The 13,684-nt window shown below is 47.7% G+C and overlaps 2 non-coding genes and 1 pseudogene across 2 annotated transcripts; 1 reads left to right on the forward strand and 2 right to left on the reverse strand.

Annotated features, from left to right (window-relative positions):
• Positions 1–857: 857 nt before the first annotated feature.
• LOC142568362 (uncharacterized) lies at positions 858–2,857 on the forward strand (annotated as a pseudogene).
• A 5,296-nt stretch (positions 2,858–8,153) lies between these two features.
• On the reverse strand, positions 8,154–8,229 carry TRNAK-UUU (transfer RNA lysine (anticodon UUU)). The gene has a single exon. It is a non-coding gene; the product is annotated as a tRNA-Lys (tRNA).
• Positions 8,230–13,026: 4,797 nt separating this feature from the next.
• Positions 13,027–13,099, reverse strand: TRNAK-UUU (transfer RNA lysine (anticodon UUU)). Its single transcript has one exon. It is a non-coding gene; the product is annotated as a tRNA-Lys (tRNA).
• Between the last annotated feature and the right edge of the window lie 585 nt (positions 13,100–13,684).

A 13,684-nucleotide genomic window follows, 5' to 3' on the forward strand; every position in this document is an offset into this window, starting at 1 on the left:
GGGTTCAAAGAAGCCAGCTTATCAAGAACAGGTATCCAATCCGGTGGGTCACTCTGGAGTTTGAGAACATCTCGTATGTACACACCGTTTTCACTAAAATTTTGAATGGCCGATCGTGCATTGATATCCGCATTTCTGACCACCAGCCTCATTTTCCACAGACTATGCAAACACAGTAACATGAACATGTCGCATGGCATTTCATCTGGATCTACACATGGCAAAAATCGGATACCAAAGGCTGATACTGGCAAATCTTTCTTATGTGTCCGCTTAAGAATGTCCCACTGGAAAACAGCATCGTGACAGTCCAAAAAGATATGTTCTGTCGTTTCGGCCTGCTGACATATCGAGCAGTGTAGTCACCAGGCGCATTAACGACAAGTACGTGCCTACTACACCCACCGAAAAACACGCGCCGTACGGCGGCCTACCTAACGCGAAGCTCGATCGTGACATCGACGTCGAGGAGGTACGCGCCGCCCTGCACGACCTGAACAGCCGGTCGGCAGCCGGCTCGGACCACGTCGCGAACAAAGCGCTCAAGAACCTCGACGACGGCTCGAGTGAGAACCTCGCGAAATACTTCAACAAGTGCTGGAGTGCGGGCGCGCTTCCAAAGCTGTGCAAGACAGCCAAGACCATCCTGATTCCCAAGGCGGGGAAGCCACCGGACACGGATAACCTCCGACCCATCTCGTTCCCGTCCTGCGTGGGCAAAGTGCTGGAGCACGTCCTCTGTGGGCAAAGTGCTGGAGCAAGTCCTGCTCAACAAGTAGCAAGACTACCTGGAACGAGAAGGGCTGTACCCGGCCACAGTGGTCGGCTTCAGACAGCACCTAAGCACGCAGAACGCGATGCTGCAGCTCAAATACCAAATCATCAACGATGGCGGCAGCGCCCGCGACAACAAAGCAATCCTAGGGTTCGACCTGCAGAGCGCCTTCGATAAGGTGAAACACTCGGCGATTCTGTCCCAAGTGTCCAAGCTCAACATGGGCGAAAGATCCTACAACTACATCTAGGACTTCCTCACTGACAGGACCGCCGAGCTACAAGCCGGTGACCTACAGACGCAAGAGAAGAAGCTCGGGAGCATCGGCACACCGCAGGCATTGGTCATTTCGCCGATGCTGTTCAACCTGGTAATGATCGGAGTGGCCGAAAAGTTCGCGGACATCGAAGACGTCAGGCACACCATCTACGCGGACGATATCACGCTGTGGGTGACCGGTGGCAGCGACGCCCACATCGAGGGCGCGCTGCAAGCCGCCGTCGACGCAATAGAAGACCAGCTGGAAGGCACCGGACTGAGATGTTCGCCGAGAAAATCGGAGCTTCTCATACTCCCAGCTACCAAAAACAGCAGAGGCAAGACTAGACAACGCGAATACGAAAAAATCAGAATCGTAACCAGATCCGGCAACGTGATCCCCGAGGTCGGCAAAATTAGGATTCTAGGCATGGTCATCGAAAAGCACGGAAGAAACGGCGAAACCGTCACCCGTGTAACGGCAAAAGCAGCCAACGCGATTCGACTCCTCAAACGAGCCACTTCCCAAAAGGCTTGCATGAGAGAGGAGAGCCTAATTAGGCTCGTCCAATCCTTCATCCTCAGCTACGTCGCGTACGTTGCAGCCTACCACAGATGGCTGCAACACGAACGTAACAAAATCAACGTGATCATCAGAAGAGCGTACAAGACGGCGCTGGGCCTGTTCGAGTCCACGAGCCCGACCCGCTTTTTACAACTCGGTATACACATTACGCTCGACGAAATAGCCGAAGCGCAACGGACCTCTGAACTGGAGCGACTGTTCATTACCAAAGCAGGGAGGAAGATACTGGACGACCTGGGAATAAGACACTCGAACGAGGTGGAGATGAAGCTCCCCGTCCCCGAAGAGGTCCGACGCCAGACGAGAATCGACCTCATACCGAAGAACATGAATCACGAGTTCAACAAGGGCAGAAGAGCGGCGAGGGCCAAGGCTCTCATCGACCAGCAAGCCAACGCGAGCACGCGCGGTACGTGGACGCGGCCGCATACCAACGGAACGGCTTCGCAGCGGTCGTCATAGAGGCGTCAACCGGCGCCAGAAGGACGGCAGCGAGCGTGAGAAGCACCGGAGCGGAACAAGTGGAGGAGGTAGCCATCGCCCTGGCCATCGCCGACGCAGACTGCTACACGGTGCAGAGTGAGTCGAGACAGGCGGTGCGAAACTTCGCCAAAGGCCAAATCTGCAGGGAGTCCGAGCGCGTACTGTGAGCGGCCAAACTACAAGACAGAAAAGTAATGCTCAAGTGGTTCCCGGCGCACGCGGGCGACGCGTCGGAACGCAATGAGAACCACAATGAGACGGCACACGAAGCGGCGCGAGCGCTAACCAACCGCGCCGCGGCGACAGACCGTCCGACGTGGTTCGGAACCAAGGGCTGCATGACGGCATGACGGACTACAACGAAATCACGAAGGCCTACCGCCTGGTTGACTCTCCCACCCCCGCACCTGAGGCTGAGTCGAGCGGAGGCGTTACTACTGAGACAGCTCCAGACCGGATCGCTACCGAGCCCGGGACTGATGCATCGCATGTACCCCGAGACATATCCGACCGATGAGGGTAGAGTCTGCCGGAGGTAGACGGCAGATTACACGCACATCTTGTGGGACTGCGTTAAAGATCCACAAGAAGCAAAATCAAGAACAATCCCACCGCGGCTCGAGGCAGCCGCGATAAGCTACGACCAAGACGAACAGCTTTGGGTCGTCCAGCACGGAGCGGTCGAAAGGCAGGGACCCGGCAAGCCGGCAACGGCGAGCGGAGACCCGCGCCGAGTAACGGCGACTTTTTCGTAGATGACGTAGACCCTCGTCGGGGTGCGCGAGCGCCCAACTGCACGCACAAATAAAATTGGCTCCAATCCAATCCAATCCCCATGAGACAAAGATACCTTTACTTTGAAGCCACGGTTTTACAGCGAGCGTGCCTGTGTGCCGTTGGAAAAAGAAAGATTTAGATGACGCTCTTACTGGTATTTTTCGAATTTGTTTTAAAACAACTCGTTCTGGTTCTAGTTGATAGATGGAGCGGTATAATGGTATTGGTAAAAAAAAACATCAATTAGACATTTGTACAATCGCTTACGCGAAACTGTGCTCTGCTCAGGTATTCTAAGGAGAATCGTGGCTTCAGTACTTGATATGCGGATACTATTTCGCGCCAAAAACTGCTCAGTGTTTCACGCGTATCTGTGTTTGACGACACAAGATATTCCGGGATATGACTACACAGACTCATGTGTATTGTGCAAGAAAACATCGCTTTAGTCTCTCAGAAAGAAAAATCTCGAAACAATTTGTTTCAAAAATAAATGAAACAGGCCAAGCACTCCGTTTCGCACGGCAATAAGCAAGTTTGACCGACTGGTGCGTTCACAAGTAAAATTCTATATATACGTTGCAAACACTCTTTGTAATTTTTGGACAGAAGTTCTGTTCATACTGAACACTTGAAGTACATAAAACACTTTTGCAACAAAAAACACATTACAGACTGTGGCGCGTGAAAACAGAAAAATTATGCCCTGCCCATTTTTCAGACTGATCCTGCAGTCTTTCTGTCTCTCCTGCCCAGTATTCTGCAGTATTTCGATAATGCTGAAGAGGAACCCGCAAGTATCTAGCAGGAGTATTTGTCCATCGCATGTTTTCATACGTCTCCGGCGCTTGACCCCAGTTTTCATGCCAAATGCCCAGAGATTTGTCGCAGCTAATAACACTGCCGGTAGCACTGCAGAATGATGTAGCATCCTTAACAGCTTCTTTCATACTGTCCTTGTCTTTGCAGAATATGGCTATATCATCTGCATATTCCAGTGTCTTCACTTTAGTAGCAGAAAAAGAATAACCATGTACCCTTGTATTTATGCGAATTTTTAAACATAAAGGTTCCAAATAAAGTGCAAAAGGATGAGACGAGCATGCACACCCTTGTTTTATATCTGACAGTACTGGAATGTTTTCACTTACGGTGTTGTTGATTATAAGGTTTACTGCACACTCTTCATACACCATCTTGATGCTCTCAGTGATAACGCTACCTAAATTACAATGTTCTAATACTAACTGTAGTATGTCATGATTAACTCTATCAAATGCTTTGTGAAGATCCAGTTGTATCATAGCTATGTTGTCGCGAGCTATGTCACAGCATTCTAGGATAGTTCTAGAGGTGTGTATATTTGCGTAAATTGTCCTTCCTTTGATGCCACATGTCTGGTGAGGTAATACGAGGTGTGTGATAACGCTCCGCAATCTCTTGGCTAGCACCTTTGTAAATATTTTATAGTCTACATCCGTAAGACATATAGGTCGATAGTCCTCAACAGCCAACAATTTCCTGGGATCATTCGATTTTCGGATGAGTACTACATGGCATTGTCTAAACGATAAAGGTGCCCTTTTTATCATAGCACTCATTTATCATGCGACGTAAGGCCTGTGCCAGCTCTTCCTTGAAGCACTTGTAAATGGCAGCCCCTAGTCTCTCAGGCCCAGGTGCTTTACTGGTACTTAGTTCATCAATGGCCTGTTTTACTTCATGCACACTAATTGACCGTCCTAGCGCTTCTCATACTTCATAGTCTAGCCTTGGCTTGAGCGACAGAAATTCCTTTTGAAAAGCTTCTGTATCTTTTATTTTTGGGCTTAGCGGTTTTTGATAACACTCAATAAACTCTTTCTCTATCAGTTCCTTGTCACGCGTCACTTCGTTTTTATATCTTATTTCTTTTATCGCTTTTTTTTACTGCTTTCCTTTTTCTTCACCGAGTGCCCGTTTAGTAGGGGTTTCCCCTAGCCATAGTCTTTAAGACCGCGCTCTGACGATCACTCCACGATATTTCTTTTCATCAATCACTTCAGGCTTACTTTTCAGGTGCTGTAGTTCTTTGCTAAAGTGTCCAGGGTTAGCACTCTCAACCGCAATCATATAATCTAACGTGCTCTTAAGTTCTTTCTGTTGCTGTTTTTAAATGCTGCGCAGCACGCAAGCTCGTTCAATCGCCGCAATCTTTACTTCATTTTTAAATTGCTCCCTAAGCGCGGTGAAATTAGAAGTTTCTACCGAGCATATTTCATCTATCTTTTCGTTTACTCTTTTAACAAAAATCTCATCGTACAACAGTGTATCGTTTAATTTCCACAAATTCCAACTGAACTTGGATACTTTTGTCTTGGTTCCTAGTGTCGCTATCACCAAGCAGTGATCAGTAAATGTAGCGTTCTTTACCTTGTATGTAGTAATGTGTGGTATGACAACTGCAGGAACATATATGCAATCTAGTCTAGCGTGACTTACACCTTGGTAGTGCGTATACTGCATGCGCTGGTCGCCGTCAAAAATGCAACCAACGTCGTCGAGTTCAAGTTCGTTTACAAGCGCGTTTAACAGTGCCTCACTTTCATCGCGGTAAGTCAATCTGTTGTCTCGTTCTTGCGGCCTGCACACACAATTAAAATCTCCAAATAAAATTATATTTCGTACGTCATGCAGGTTCTCAGGCTTTCTATATATTCTACGCGTTCGTTAATGTTATTCGGCGCATACACACATATTGCATACCAGAGGAGGCCACATAAGCTAAAGTAAATGACGAGTAGCCTACCGTCATCACTGGACTTGACACATTGCGCTATAATATCGGCGCATTTTTGAACAAGTATCATTCAACCTGCTGAAGTTGAGACACACATACACTATACCTATCCTTGAAAGGCTCGACCATTCGCCCGTGTGCTCTTCGCTTTCTACTTTGGTTTCCTGCACTGCCATTATGTCAATGTCATTTTCCAACAAGAGACGGCTTAACTGGCACTGCCTCTTGCGGGATGCCAAACCCCTCACATTCAACATTGCTGCACAAAGGCTAATTGTCAGGTTAACAGCCATTTTCGGATTAGCAAACACGGAATGATACTCACATCTGGACAGGCAGTAATAGCAAAAACCAGCACACGTCACAATCTACTTGTCCTCTAGGTCAGTTCTTGTACTGAGGACAGGCTGGCTTAACTCACTTCGCGCCCCGCTAAGGCGGGGATCATGTTGAAGTAGTCCGCCTATCAGGCGGCACCTTCGGCTTCGGTTTGAGGACCAGTCGCCTCGTTATGGGCGCCTTCGGCGGTGGCTCGCCGCTGCTCGATGGTTCAGGTGAATCTTGAGATCCGTCGGTAGCATCGTGAGGGCTCTTTGCAGCTGCTTTAGCGGCTGCTATCATTTCGACATCCTCAATAACTTCGGTCCTGTCTTTCGCGGTCCTCTCCGACGTGCTTACTAAAAGCATGTCGGTTCTCCCAGTTACATTTTTGTCGTCAGACGGTTTCCCAAACAGCACGCTCTTTGCCTCGTCAGACTGGCTGCCGCCGGGCCCAGTGGAGTTCTCCGAAAGTGGACACGCCTCGGCGGGTGTGCTGTCTACCGCCGGTTCTTTGGTCATTGCTCGGGATGGCTGCATAGGCGTCAGCATGGTCCATTATGTGTTCAGCCATCTCGTCACCTTTAACTAGGCTTATTACCGCTGCCTAGGATCGCACGCAGTCTTGTTCTTCGTGGCCGAATCTTCGGCAGAGTGCACAACGTGGTATGCGACACTCGCGCCTGATATGTCCAGTTCCATTGCAATGAAGGCACAGCGGGGTCTTCCTGGTACATGCACGAGCGCTAAATTTTCCGCGACGCGCAGCTGATGAGGCAAGTCCTCAACTGTAATTCCAGGTTTTGGCAAGAGTGTCACCAAACGGGTGGTCCAGCCTTTATCAATGCGTCCCAGTACTCGCCACTTTTCGCGGGTGCCATGTGTAAGCTTTCCGTAAGGGGCTAATGCTGCTCGAACTTCGTCGTCGGGAACGAACTGCAACAGCGAATAAAGTTTCAGTCTGAAGTCTTGGTTGCACGGATCGTAAACGACGCAGGGCTGGTATTTCACGTTGAAAGCTTCGACAGCTAACATCTTTTTCTTCGAAGCTTCATCACGGAAGGTCACCGTCCATACACGGTTCATTTGGAAGGCACCAAGGGCCACCACTTCCGGCAGTGCAAGACACGCGAGCGCATCTCGAAAGTGCTCTACCCGATATGGCCTGGTTTTAACGTCCGCGTGCAAAAATATTGTGTAAAAGACTGATGTACCGGAAGGCAGATGAGGCACAACAACTTGATATTCCGGGTAAGGCTTATCCGTACACCTCGTGCACCGGCCGATAGCCGCTGTAACCACCCCTACGGAGCAAGGCATTCCGCGTCCGTTTACTGCGGTGGCCGGAGGTGGAATCACTGAGCTACTCGGGCTTGCAGGAACGCTTCCCAAACTTTCGTCTGCATAAAAAAAGCGGTATTTGGAAGGGCAAGGAGCTAAGCCATTACACAGGGCTGTTAGGTCAAAAGCCTAATGAGTCCACGAGACAGAGCTACTCGTACCAGCTCAGAAGGATTCAAAACTTTCTTACGCATAGAAAAAGTAAAAAAACTCTGAGTGCCCTTCCACTGTGTGAAGAAGGATGACAAGTGAAGCTGTGTATGTGGGCCCTTTAATGGCAAACGGCATCTCCGCCGCGGGTCGTCCCAGCAATGTACAATCTTCGGGATCGGGATACGTATGGGGACTTCTTAATGCCTGCTTCACCTCCGCCGCGGGTCGGGCCTGTATTGCGCTATCTTCGGGATCGGCCCACGTATGAGGAGGGCTTAACACCTGCTTCAGCCCCACCGCGGGTCGGACCGGCATTACACTATCTCCGCGATTGGCCCAAATATGGGGGCTTTTTTGCTTACCACGCCAACGGCACGAAAATTTCCTTTGATGGTACAGGTACACAGCTTCACAGTAAAATTTAGACTTGCCAAAGCAGGACCACAAATTCTGGACCGTTAGGTTAAGCGCCTAACGCTCTAAACACTGAGTTTCTAGGGCTTGTAAGGAACGCTGCCCAAACATTCGTCTGCTTAGAAAAAAGCACTATTGGGAAAGAAAAGCTAAGCCATTGTCCAGGACCGTTACGTTAGAAGTCTAATAGTCCATGACACAGGGCTATTTGCACCAGCCCCGAAGGATTCAAATACTTCGTACCCATAAAAAAGGAAAGAAGGTTACGGTGTCAACCGAGCAGGGGCTCGAACCCTGGACCGTTAGATTAAAAGCCTAACGCTCTACCGACTGAGCTATTCGGGCTTGCATGGAAGCTGCCCAAACTTTTCTCTGCATAGAAAAAGCACTATTGGGAAAGAAAGAGAAGCTAAGCCATTATCCAAGGCTGTTAGATTCAAAGCCTAACAGTCCACGCATCTCAGCTACTCGCAGCAGCTCAGAAGGATTCAAAACTTTCGTACACATAGAAAAAGGAAACTCTCAGTCGCCATCCACTGTGTGAAGAAAGATTGACCACCGAAGCTGTGTATGTGGGCCCCTTAATGGCAAACTGCATCTCCGCCGCGGGTCGTCCCGGCATTGTACAATCTTCGGGATCGGCCCACGTATGGGGACTGCTTAACGTCTGCTTCATCTCCGCCGCGGGTCGGCCCGACATTGCACTATCTTCGCGAGCGGTCCACGTAAGGGGAGTTTCTTTTTTTGCTTACCACAGCAACGGCAGGAATATTTCCTTGGATGGTAGAGGTATACAGTTTCACTGTAAAATTTAGCCTCACCCGCATAGGAGCACTGACCCTGGACCGTTAGGTTAAAAGCCTAAAGCTCTAAAGACTTAGTTTCTAGGGCTTGTCAGGAACACTGCCCAAACTTTCGTCTGCTTAGAAAAAGCACTACTGGGAAAGAAAAAACGCAAAGCCATTGTCAAGAGCCCTTGCGTTAGAAGCTTAACAGTCCACGACACAGCGCTACTTGCACCAGCCCTGAAGGATTCAAATCTTTCGTACGCATCGAAAATAAAGTTACGGTGTCGCGCGCGCAGGGGCTTGAACCCTGAACCCTTAGGTTAAAAGCCTAATGCTCTACCGACCGAGATACTCGGGCTTGCAAGGAACGCTGACGAAACTATTGTCTGCATAGAAAAAGCACTATTGGGAAAGAAAGAGAAGCTAAGCCATTATCCAAGGCTGGTAGGTTCAAAGCCTAACAGTCCACGAATCTGAGCTACTCGCAGCACCTCAGAACGAATCAAAAAGTTTGTACACATAGAAAAAGGAAACTGTCAGTGCCCTTCCACTTTGTGAAGAAGGATGACCAGCGAAGCTGTGTAACTGCATCTCCGCCGCGGGTCGTCTCGGCATTGCGATATCTCTGTGATCGACCGAAGTATTTATTTATTTATTTATTTTATTTATTAAAGAACCCACAGCGCCAAGGCATTACAGTGGGGGGGGGGGGGGGTACAAGAAGAAATACATACGACACCTCTGCTCCTGTACAGTGTTAAAAGTGATAACAAAAGAGGAAAAACGAAAAAAAGGCAAAGCCTTTAGCAATGCACATCTACAATCTACAACATCAAAAAGAAAGCATAATTTAATTCAATCTTCACAACATCACTCGGCAGTCTATTCGATTCCCTAATGGTTTTAGGAAAGACATTCTAAACAATTCAGATTTTGTCGCAAATTCACGGACCTTCAAATCATGCTCAACACGATTGGATCTATAAAAATGCTCTTGCACAAACTTTTCGCGATCAACCCGAACAGCTGAATAATAAATAGCATGGGAAAACTTCAGCCTCAACTTCTTACGGCGCGTGTCTAGCAATTCCCAGTTGACTGCTTCCTTCGTACGCGATGCACTGTACTGAGCCCCGCATATGCCAGATGCGAAACGAGCGGCAATGTTCTGCAGCCGCTCCAGCTTATCTTTATCTCTACGAGTAGGCGGGTCCCAAACCGTACACGCGTATTCCAGAATTGACCATACATAAGTCTTGTACAAAATGTCCCGACATGACTGTGGAAAAGTGTTTGCATTTCGGCGAAGAAATCCCAGGGTTTTGCATGCTTTAGAAGCGACATAATCGACTTAACGGCGCCGATTCAAAGCGGGAGTAAAATAAACACCTAAATATTTAAATTCAAATACCTGTTCCAACATTACATCCCTATTAACATATAGTTGCATATCAAGGTTTTTCTTTCTTGTAAATTTCATATGAACAGTTTTAGGCAAATTCAAATTCATATTCCATTTGACGCACCACTCTGAGATTCTGTTCAAATCTTACTGAAACATCCCAGCATCACGGTCACAAGTGACTACTCTATAGAGGACGCAGTCGTCCACAAATAACCGCATTTGAGACACTACTCCGTCACTAATGTCGTTCACGTACAGCAAGAACAATAGCGTCCCCAACACGGAGCCTTGCGGAACACCGGACACAACTTGCACCTTCTGAGACTGAGTACCGTTCACCGCCACAAACTGCTGACGTAAACGTAGGTAATCTTTTACCCATGATGTCACTTGAGGACTGATATTGTAAAAGGCCATTTTTTTATTAGTAAGCAGTGTGTCACGGTATCATATGCCTCTTTGAAATTTAAGAACACACTGTCCATGCTAAGACGCCTGTCCAGTGCTCCTGCCAGCTCGTGCACAAATTCAGTCAATTACGTAGTACAAGATAGGCCCCTTCGAAAACCATGCTGACGAGGATTAAACAATGAATGCGCGTCCATATGTGCTACTATACTAGTATACAAAATATGTTCAAGAGTCCTGCACGCAACTCAAGTTAGTGATACTGGCCTATAATTTGAGACGGTGTCACGAGGACCAGATTTGTGAATTGGCACTATGCTTGCGATTTTCCAGTCATCTGTAAGGCAGGATTCGTCAAGGGATTTTTCGAAGATAATCTTCAAGTACGGTGCAACCGACTGAGCACAAAATTTATAAAACTTGTTTGGGAATTCATCAGGACACCCAGCCTTAGCAATCTTCAGATTCTACAGCAGCGACTCTATACCATTAATGCTAATAGCAACATCATCCATAACACTCATCACCGGCTGGAAATTCAAGGTACTCATATCATGTCTCTCTTGCAATGCACAGCTGAAAACAGAGCTAAAATACGCATTAAATAACTCAGCTTTTCCTACGTCATCATCAATAAAGCTGTTACCAGACACAAGCGGTGGTATAGTCACAGTGTCTCTTCCATTTCTCTTCGCATGTTTCCAGAATTCCTTCGGATTATCCTTTAATTTCGACTCCACTGAAATTCCGAATGAATGCTTTGCAGCCACCACTGCAACTTTCATTTTTTGGTAGTTTCATGCAGCTTCAACCAATGATCACGTGTCGGCTTTCCTTTATATTTACTGTAAGCTAGTTGCCTTTTGCGTGTTAGGCTGCGTAACTCCCGAGTAAACCAAGGTTTACTTTTACTTCTTCTTTTCGTTAATGTCCACGCCGGAACAAAACGCTGCCTCAGCTCAAACATCTTCTCCTTAAATATTAGCCATAATTCAGTTACTCCAGTGTAGTTGGCATATGTTTCAAATACCGTCCGGTACTCATTCAACGCTTTATTTATCTCGCTTACATTTGCTTTTTCGTAGTTATATACTCATCTATTTGCTGTTCCAATGCTTCTTAAATGCTCAACATTCATTTCACAAAGCACAGCATTATGATCGTTTATTCCAGGTAGCACTTGAGTAGACCGGACGAATTCAGGTTTATTTGTGAATAAGAAATCTAAGATATGGTTCCCACGTGTCGGTTCGAAAACAGTTTGACGTCACGCAAAAAATTCAACCAAGTTAATCAGTTCTTGACTGGACCGACCAGAAAAAGGGTCAAAGTGAGGTTGATGACTCCAGTCAATATTAGGCAGACTGAAATCACCTCCAACTACCATGAAGTCTCTTTCAACTGCGTCAACTGTCACTGAAAACTGCATAAGCACATCGACGGATGAATCAGGCGGGCGGTAGAATGCACACACAGTTAAAACTTTGTAATTATTAAGCGTCAGTCTGCACCATACAGCCTCACATCCATCGGTTCCAGCATTTATCTGAGAAGAAGAAATTCTAGAATCCACAAGAATAAATACACCTCCGCCATGCAAGTCTCTGTCCTTTCTATAACACCTAAATCGATCTGAGAATACTTCACCATCAGCAACTTCATTTGCTAACCATGATTCAGTACCCAGAATAATAGACGGCTTTACCATGTCACCTAGAGATGCAAATTCAACAACCTTGTTCTTAATGCTTCGGCAGTTAATTACAAGAAAGGAAATAAGCCTTGCATTATGCCGACGCCGTCACCCGACCGGTTCTACTCCCTTTGTAGTATCTGCTTTCTCTTTTATTACTGGTACCACCTCATTTGTATTATCATCAAGCAAGTACTTCTGACTGAATAAGAGTGTCATACTTACGAATGATCTTGTCACCACTTTGATCTCGCGATTTCGCGAACTGCCATAGATGCTTTCTCTTTCTCTATGGGGACTGCTTAACGTATTTTTCATCTCCGCCGCGGGTCGGGCCGGTATTGCACTATCTTCAAGATCGGATCACGTATGGGGTTGCTTAACGCCTGCTTCACATCCCCAGTGGGTCAGCCCGGCATTGCACTATCTCCGCGATCGGCCCACGTATGGGAAGTGCTTAAGGCCTGTTTCCACTCCGCCGCGGTTTGGCCCGACATTGCACTATCTCCGCTATCAGCCCACGTATGGGGAGTTTTTTTGCTTACTACGCCAACCGCAGAAAAATTTCTATGGACAATAGAGGTATACAGCTTTACTGAAAAATTTAGTCTTGCGCAAGCAAAGGCACAAGCCCTGGACCGTTAGGATAAAAGCCTAACGCTCTAAAGAGTGAGTTTCAAGGGCTTGTAAGGAACGCTGCTCAAACTATCCACTGCTTAGAAAAATCACTATTTGGATAGGAAAAACATGCTAGGCGACCGTCCATGACCTTTACGTTAAAAGCTTAGCACTAACCCCGAAGGATTCAAATCTCTCGTACGCATTGAAAAGGACAAAAGTTACTGTGTTGCCCGAGCAGGGGCTCGAACCCTGGACCGCTAGGTTAAAAGCCTAACGCTCTACCGACTGAGCTACTCGGGCTTGCAAGGAGCGGTGCCCAAACTTTTATCTGGATAGAAAAAGAACTACTGGGAAAAAAAGAGAAGCTAAGCCATTATCCGAGGCAGTTAGGTTCAAAGCCTAGCAGTCCGCGAATCTGAGCTACTCGAAGCAGCTCAGAGGGATTGAAAACTTTCGTACACATAGAAAAAGGGAACACTCAGTTCCCTTCCACTGTGTGAAGGAGGACCAGTGAACCTGTGTATTAGGGCCCCTAAATGGCAAACTCCATCTGCACCGGTGGTCGTCCCAGCATTGCACTATCTTCGGCATCGGCCCACGTATGGGGGCTGCTTAACGCGTTTTTCATCTTCGCCGCGGGCAGGGCCGGTATGGCACTATCTTCGGCATCGGCCCACGTATGGGGGCTGCTTAAAGTGTTTTTCATCTTCGCCGCGGGCAGGGCCGGTATGGTACTATCTTCGGGATCAGCCCACGTATGAGGAAGGCTTAACAGCTGCTAAAGCTCCGCCACGGGTCGGACCGGCATTACACTACCTACGGGATCGGCCCACGTATACGGGGTGCCTAACGTCTGCTTCACCTCCGCAGCGGGTCGGTCCTGTA

The sequence above is a fragment of the Dermacentor variabilis genome, unplaced genomic scaffold, assembly GCF_050947875.1.
Source record: "Dermacentor variabilis isolate Ectoservices unplaced genomic scaffold, ASM5094787v1 scaffold_18, whole genome shotgun sequence".
Taxonomy (NCBI): Eukaryota; Metazoa; Arthropoda; class Arachnida; order Ixodida; family Ixodidae; genus Dermacentor; species Dermacentor variabilis.